Source organism: Echinops telfairi, unplaced genomic scaffold, assembly GCF_000313985.2.
Source record: "Echinops telfairi isolate 266 unplaced genomic scaffold, ASM31398v2 ScPeMD7_31;HRSCAF=116, whole genome shotgun sequence".
Lineage (NCBI taxonomy): Eukaryota > Metazoa > Chordata > Mammalia > Afrosoricida > Tenrecidae > Echinops > Echinops telfairi.
The window spans coordinates 47,027,677-47,036,301 of NW_022103928.1; the positions used below are offsets into that span (position 1 = coordinate 47,027,677).

General features: G+C 44.0%; 1 pseudogene; it reads left to right on the plus strand.

Moving 5' to 3' along the window:
• LOC101640666 overlaps nt 1–2,970 on the plus strand; it is a 4,742-nt pseudogene extending 1,772 nt beyond the window's left edge.
• Nucleotides 2,971–8,625: the final 5,655 nt, after the last annotated feature.

Consider the following 8,625-nt stretch of genomic DNA (forward strand, 5'->3'; position numbering starts at 1 on the left):
GGAGTTAAAAGATCAGAGGCATCTAATTTAGGAATATAATCTAAGAGCAAAAGAAATAGAGGATGATTAATTATTGCTGGTACATGCAGTTCAAGTTGCCTAAAAACAATGACAGGTTACTTGTGACTCAGCTGATGTACAATCTTTGCTAGGCAAATAATAGATTAAAATTGTGTTCTCCCCCCCCCCCAAAAAAAATCCTGAAAGAAGAAAATTACCAACCAAAAATCCTATATCCAGCAAAACTATCTGAACTATGAGAAAGAAATAAGGATATTTTCAAATAAGAAAAAATTAAAGGAATTTGTGAAAACAAGAAAGTATTACAAAAAATACTACAAGCACACGATAGACAGGGAACCAAAACCACAGAAAACAAACCTGACAGCAACGTGCAAGTTAATAACACTCAGAAATATTACAGTGGAAACAATACGCTGAACACAAAATAGAGGAAGAACAAAGAAACTGATAAAACCACCCCCGAAAAATGACAGCAACAAACCTACACATATCAATCATGACACTGCATGCCAATGGGCTGAATGCACCAATCAAGAGACAGAGGATAGCAGGCTACATTAGAAAGCAAGTCATCAATATGCTGCCCACAAGAGAGAAACCTTGAACACACAAACAAGAATAGACTAAAATTAAAAAATAGAGAAAACTTCAGCAAACTAATCACAGTGCCTTCCCTGTGCACCCCCACCCCCAACTCACCCCTCACCCCCCCAAAACAGACGTGCCTATATTAATCTCAGGTAAAATAGACTTGAAGGAAAAAGCATGAGAGCAAAAGAAAAGCATTGCATCATGATTAAAGAAACAATAGAAGACATATTCATATGAAACAAATATGTCCCCATTGAAAACTCTTGAAATACATTAATCAAACTCTCAGAGTTGGAGAGAGAAATAGCTCAGCAATAATAGTAGGAGACTTCAATAAACCACTCGCATCTGTAAAGAAACACAATAAAGACACAGGACTAAAAAGCACAAAAAACCAACTTGACCTCCTAGACATTTACAGAGCCCTCCACCCCACAATGCAGCAGACAGTCCTCTTTCGTGCACACAGATGGTCCACAGTGTTATACGAGATATCAACAATAGAAATCTCAAAAGTGAACAATCTGTTTCAAATAGCATGCTTCTTAAAAGCCACTGGCTAAAAGACCAAAAAAAAAGAATGAAAAATTTTAAATTCTCCAAGAAAATGAGAACAAGAGCACAAAAGAATGACCTTTGGGACACAGCAATAGCACTTCTCAGATAGCAATTTAGAGCAATCAGCCCACGTGTGAAACAAGAGAAGACCACAATCAATGCTGTAACACAACATCTTCAACAAATACAACATGAGCAAGAAAATAAATCACCCACCGATGGGAGAAAAGAAATCACAAAGATCGGAGCAGATACTGGGAAGCTGGTGGGGAGGACATCAGCAAGACCAGATGCTGGTTCTTTGAAAGGATGAACCAAACCGACAAACAGCTTGCAAACTTCACAGAGAAAAAGAAAGAGAAGATGCAAATATCTAGATTTAGAGATGAAACAGGTGGCATCCTAACAGATCCAAATGAAATAAAAAACAATAAGATTACTATGGAAAACTGTACCCTAAAAACTTTGAAAACCTAAATGAAATGGGGAATTTTCTAGAAACACACCATCTACCCAAATTACCTAGTGGCATAGAACAGCCCACTGACCCATAACAAAAGAAGAAGAAACAGTGCGGGTCATTGAAAAACAAAAAACTTCCATCCAAGAAAAGTCTAGGACCAGGTGGCTGGACAGGGGAATTTTACCCAGTATTCAGGGAAGAGCTGTCCCCAATTCTACACAGACTCTCCCAGTACACAGAAAAGGATAGCAAGCTCCCAAACTCATTTTATGAAATAAGCGTATCCCCAATACCAAAACCAGACAAGGTCACCACAAAGATAGAAAACAACAGATCCATATCGCGTGTGAACATAGAAGCAAACACTCTCAACCAAATTCCGGCCAATAGAATCCAACCATCTACCAAAGAAATCATACAACACGAACCAGTGGGCTTAGTACCAGGGACACAAGAATGGTTCGGCATTAGACAAACAACCAGTGGGCCGTGCACGGGGACCGTCGGGTCCCCTGGACCCGCGCGCGCACACGCAGTGCTCGGGAGTCCACGCCAGGCCGCCGCGGGAGCTGTGGGGGGACGGCCAGTACCCACCGGGTCACCTTCGAGGCGGACGAGAAGGAGCACATCACGGTGGTGAAGGGCATCCGGCTTCGAATGAAGGAATCCTCGGGCGGCTCCCAGTCTCTGCGCTGCCCTGGCGGTAATGGTGCCTCCGTTTCCGAAGAAGAGTTGACCAGAAGGGTGGCCGAGGAGCTGGCACTGGAGCAAGCGCGGAAAGAATCCGAAAAGCAAAAGCGACTGAAGCGAAGAGCCGGACCGGGAGCAGGCCCGCGAGAGCTGACCCGGGCGATTCTCCGAGAGATCAGCAGCGAGGAGGAGCGTTCCGAGGGGATGCACCTGGCCCAGCAGCTGGAGAGAAAGATCGGGTGATCAAGAAGCAGGACGCCGTCTACAGCGAGCAGCTGGCTGCGGACTGGAGGAGAGGCGCTCTGAGTTCTACAAAATCACCACAGAGCAGGATCAGAAAGCTGCGCAGGAAGTGGAAGGGAAGTTCCAGCGGCAGGGCTCCCATGCGGGTCTGTGCTGACCTGCAGGCCAGAATCCACCAGTGTTGCCGCAGCCGCCAGAGCACCCAGCAGACCCTCACCTGCTCTGCTCTGGCCGCCCAGCACATGCCGCGGGTCAATCAGGCCAAACAGGAGCCTGCTGGAGAAGGCAGGCTAAAACCCACTGCGGAAACCAGCGAAACTCCACCCACTCGGATGCTCCCCGCCAAGCCCCCTATGAGAAAACCACTTACAGACAGAATATTAAAGAAAGACACCAGATGACGGCTTCAACAGATACCAAATGACGGCTTCAACAGATACCAATCCCAGTCGGAGCAGGCCCAGCTCAGGGACGGGCTGACCCCCTGGGACAGCTGCCGTGTTGGGACCGCCCCTGGGTGGTGGTGAAGGAGGGCCTGTCTCCTTCAGGGTGCGTTCCATGCATTTCCGCTGACCCTGAGCCTCTCTCCCCCATCAGCCCCGCAGTGGGGCGAGCCTGACCCAGGAGCCAGGCCGGATGGTCCCGGTTGTGGCCCAGTGGTTTTCTCTCCGTTTCTCTCCTCCCGGGCGGATTCTGTCTGAGCTCCGGCTTGTACTTGTCCTGGGGATTCTCCCGAGGGAGGAGAGAGAACGAGAGGAGCCTGTCTTTTCACGGGAAGCATGCTGATGATTACAAGTAAAATGAGGCCTCTCTGATTTAATCACTGTAAAGGCAGCCTTGGCGTCCACCAACCCCCTCGCCATCATGGATACTGACCTCTGGACTCCTGCTCGACATCACTAATAATTTTTTTTTTTGCCCAAAAAAAAACAAAGAAAAGAAAAACAATCACGGTCATACACCACATAAACAAACAAAGAGAACCACATGACCGTGTCAATTGATACATGTGTTAGGCTGTTTTTGATTCTAGAGAAACAGAACAAGTGACCCTCATATATGTAGAAGAAGGACATTTATATCAGGAAGGCATACCAGCCCAGTCCAACTCAAGTCTGTATGTCCACTGCAAGCGAGACCATCTTCAGACTCATGTAGCCGCAAGTCAGTGATGCAGAAAGGCAAAGAGGGGTGCAGAGGTGCAAGGATCCAAGGCCAGTGGAAACATGGCAGGATGCCAATGGTTCTCAAGATCAGGAAGCCCACATGAGGTTGCCCCTGGAGGCAGGCATAGAGGCCCAGCCAGCAGGAAGGTGGAAGGGCAGAGAGAGAGAGAGAGAGAAAGAGAGAGAGAGTTGCCACTTTACCCCTTAAAAGATCAGTCCCAAGAAGGCATCATCAGACTATGACCTAATACACAGCTGGATTCCACCCCTACACTGTCCTACAAATTCAAGTTCATATAAAGTCCAATTGCTACAACCTAGAAGAGGCATTTGACAATATTCAACTCACATTCCTGGTTTTTAAAAATCAACAAAATAGGGATAGAAGAGATATTTCTCAATATAATAAAGGCCATACTAAAATAAAAACCAATGGCCAACATTGAGGAAAACAGAGAGCATTTCCGCTGTGAACAAGAACCACGCAAGGATGCGCCCTTTCCCACCACTCTTATTCCACATTGAGCTGAAAGTTTTAGCCAGAGCCATTAGAAAACAAAAAGGAATCAAAATGGGCAAAGAAGAAATGGAACTTCACAGATTTTACAGATGATATGGTTTTATATGTAGAAACCCCCAAGATTGCTGGAAACAAGGGAAAGATTTGGCAACATGGTAAATATGAGATTAACCAGGAGAAACCAATCAAATTCCTGTACAGAGAAAGAGAAGGTTGGAAAAAAAATTAAGAAAACAATACCATTTATAATAGGCATACAAAAGATGAAATACTTAGGACTAAACCTAATCAGAAAAACAAAAGCCCTGTACAAAGTAAACTACAGAACACTATTTTGTGAGGGATGGGGGAGAGAGCTACACAGATGGAAGACTATTCTGTGTTCATAGATAAGAAGGCTTAATATTGTAAAACTGTCAATACCCAAAGCAATCTATAAATACAAGGCAATGATGATCGATTTCTCATGTCCATTCTTTACATAATTGGAAAACCGATGACTAACTTTGGATGGAGCGGGACGAGCCCTAGGAAAAGTAAAGAGCTCCTTAAAAAGAAAAAGCCGGTCTCTGCACTGCCTGACTTCAAACCCTATTACCTGGCCACAGTAGTCAAAGCAGCCTGGCACTGGTCCCATAATAGCTACATAGACCAATTAAACAAAATAGAACACCCAGGAATAAATGCATCCACCTACTCCTAGCTAATTTCCAACAAAGAGTGGAAAAACATTAAATGAGAAAGAGACGATCTCTTCAACAAATGGTGCACACAAAATTGGATCTCCATCTGCAGAAGAATTAAACAGGACTCATAGCTCGCCTCAGTATACACCAAAGACCTAAATGCATATCCTAGAGCTATAAAGATCACCGGTGAGAAGATGGGGGTTAACTTCAGGTCCCCATGGTAGAGCATGCGCCACTATCAAATATAATAAAGGAAGCACACAGAGCAGAAGGCAAAATAGATATTAGGACCTACTAAAATTAAGGCACTTATGTTTATCAGAAGACTTCATCAAAAGAGAGCCCATGGCCTGGGGGAAAAATCTTTAGCAACAACTTAACAAAGCAAATCTTTGTTTTTCAATACTCTCCAGAGGTCCTTGTAACAGATGTACCTAATGCAACTTGTCTTTTCATCTCTGCTACTGCTTTATCATCTACTGCTTCTGTGAACATTGATTGTGCATCCAAGCAAGACGAAATCCTTAACAACTTCATCTGTTGTCCATTTATCATGGTGTTACCTTTTGCTCCAGTTGTGAGTATTAGTGTCTTCTTTGCATTGACTCTTGATCCATACTGAGGGCTGCAGTCCTTGACCTTCATCAGCAAGTGCTTCAAGTCCTCACTTGCAGCAAGCAAGGTTGGGTCATCTGCATACCAAAGGTTGTTAATAAGCCTTCCTTCAATCCCGAGGTCGCATTCTTCTTCATGCAAACCAGCTTCTCTGATATTTGTTCAACATACAGATTGAGTAATTATGGTTAGAGGATTCAACACTGTCACACACCTGTCCTGATTTTAAACCATATAGGATCCTCTTGTTCGGTTCACACAATTGCCCCTTGATCCATGTACAGGTTCCACATGAGTACAAACAAATGTTCCGGAATTCCCATTCTCCTTGAGTTATCCATAGTTTGTTATGATCCACACAGTTGCATGCCTTGGCATAGTCAACAAAACAGAAAGAAATATCCTTCTGCTATTCTCTGCTTTCAGCCAAGATCCACCTGACATCAGTAATGATAGACCTTGTTCCACATCCTCTTCTGGATCCAGTCTGAACTTTTGACAGCTCTGTCAATGTACTGTGTGGCAGTTACATAATCTGCAGTCAACTTGTGAAGGGGTAGAGTCTAGCCTGTCATTCAGGTCACAGCTCGATGGCCGCGTTTGGAGGCGCTACAGAGATAAATAGCTTGCTGGAGGTCAGATACGCTCACTCCCTGTGAGACATTACTGACTGTGAGCCTGACAGAGCTACGCTGATGCAGTCAGAGCCTGGAGCTGGAGGACCCACTCTGAGACTCACACCAGCCCTGAGATGCTTCTACCACTACTGGATCCACAAGACTTTCCACCCACTGGCCTGTGATCTTCCTGCATTCAGTGTCATTGCATGTGCTTCGTGAGTCTGAAGAGGAATTTATAGGTTGGTATCAGACATATGGGCTAATATCAGACTTATGGACTTGACCTGGACTGGACTGGGATGTTTTTTCAATATTCAATTGCTTTTGTATATAAAGCTCTTCCTTATACACATATGTCTATGAATTTGTTTTTCTAGTCAACCTAGACTAACACATACTGCTACAACCATTGTTGAATGATCTTCAGCAAAGTTTTACTTGTATGTGATATCAATGATATTTTTCTATAACTTGAGCCTTCTGTTGAGCTACGTTTCTTTTGAATGAAGCTGAAAAACATATTGTGGCAAAATGGATAAAAGATTAGAGTGATGGGGAGGTGCAGAAAGTGGGAGGTGGGGAGAAGAGAGAGAATAAAATAAAAGTATTAATAATAATAGGAAGCAGCTGCCTGGAAGGGCTAACAGATTTGTAAAAGTCATATGAAAATGTACTTCAAGAGGGGTAATCAGAATTAATAAATTCCCTTGAAATACAGTTCAGAAGAAGAAAGAGAGCAGAAAGAGATAGTGGGTAGCTGTACAAGGAAAAGGATGAACAAAAGAGATAAGAGAATTGGGTGTGGTTTGATGTGAGTGCTAAAGTTCTGTTGCTCTGGCAACATAAACGTGGGGGTGTCTGTGCACTCCGGGTGGGAGAAGCCCTTGTTTGGGTGGCTGTGCCTGTCTGGTTTTCCCAGGGAGGAATGTGTATTTTCAGACAGGTAGGGTCCCACTGGAAGAGGTCGGCAGAAAAGGAAGTGGGAAAGAACTAGAAAAAAATAAACAAATAAACATATTGCCATAGAACAAAAGTACAAAACCCAGACAAAGTAAAATATAAAACTGCCTTGGGGGTGGTGATGTCTACTCCTTTGATAGTATCATTGTAGGTATGTGCATGCTCTATGGGGAAGGTAGGACACAAGCAGGGGAGGGGCTCAGCGGAACAAAGCAGGAAGAAGGTGGAAGGAAAAAATGGCAAAGAGCTGGAATGTAAGTTCGGATTATGTCTACACCAAGCTGCCCATGCAATCTGCTCTCCTACAGGCCCCCGGAGGCCAGGGCAGTAAAACGTCTGGCTGGCTGAGTTGTTTCAGGGGCCCCCAAACAAACAAAAACCAAAAACCAACAAACCCAGTCAGCTGTGCTGGGAAGGAGTGAGGTTCACAGTAGCAGCTAGTGCCACTGGCCCATGGTAAAAGGGAGCCTTCCGCAGGTGGTGCTCTCTCGCACTTCAACACTCCTTGGTTGACTTAGCTCTCAAACGGAACGCCTTGCTGCCAGGAAGTGCAACTATCCCTCTTAGTGGAACCTCTGCAATAGTTGCTGAAGAGATCTTCCTGTGCTTGGTAGCTGGTGCAGCCACGTTCCCTCCTTAGTCCGGAGTGATTTTCCTTATAGGCAACTTGGAATAGAAAAATCTATGGAGACAGCAAATATATCAAGAGTTTGCTAGAGTTATGATGGGGAGACTCGGGGCGGGGAGAAGGAGCACTAATAATAATGGAGACAAGAATGAAGAAAAGTGTTCTAAAATCAAATGTGGTGATGAATGCACACGTCTCTTTAATAGACTTAAATAGTTTAATTGTATGATGCATGAATTACATGTCAATAGAACTGTTATTTTTTTTGAAAACTTTACAATCTTGGAGACTATGAGTCAGAATAGACGCTAAGCTGTAGATTTGAATTTTTGGTTAGAAGTGTTCCATAGCTTGATGATGATGATAGTTACACAACTGAGTAAAAGTTGTATAAGTAAAAACTTATAGACTTATAGTGGTAATTCCACTGTATGTAAATGAAACCACAATAAACCTATCCCACCATACTCATTGGCATTGACCTGATTCTGACTCATAGTGACCTTATAGGACAGGATAGAGCTGCCCAGGTTTCCAAGGCTGTAACACTTTAGGGGAGTAGAAAGCCTTGTCTTTCACCCACGGAATAGCTGCAGTTCCAAACTGCTAGCTTTACAGTTAGCAGCCCAGTGCTCAACCATTAGTCCACCAGGGCAGCTCGAGAAGACAAGTGAAATATTTTGATGAAATGTGCAAACACCTAGAGTTAGAAAATCCAAAATGAAGAACACGCTCAATGTATCTTAAGCTGAATGAACAAAAGAAAATTAAAGTCTCCAGTTGCAATATTGAAAGATTCTTTGGGGAAAATATTGAATGGTCCAGGAAGCATCAAAAAAGACAGAGAGGCTGGAGGGA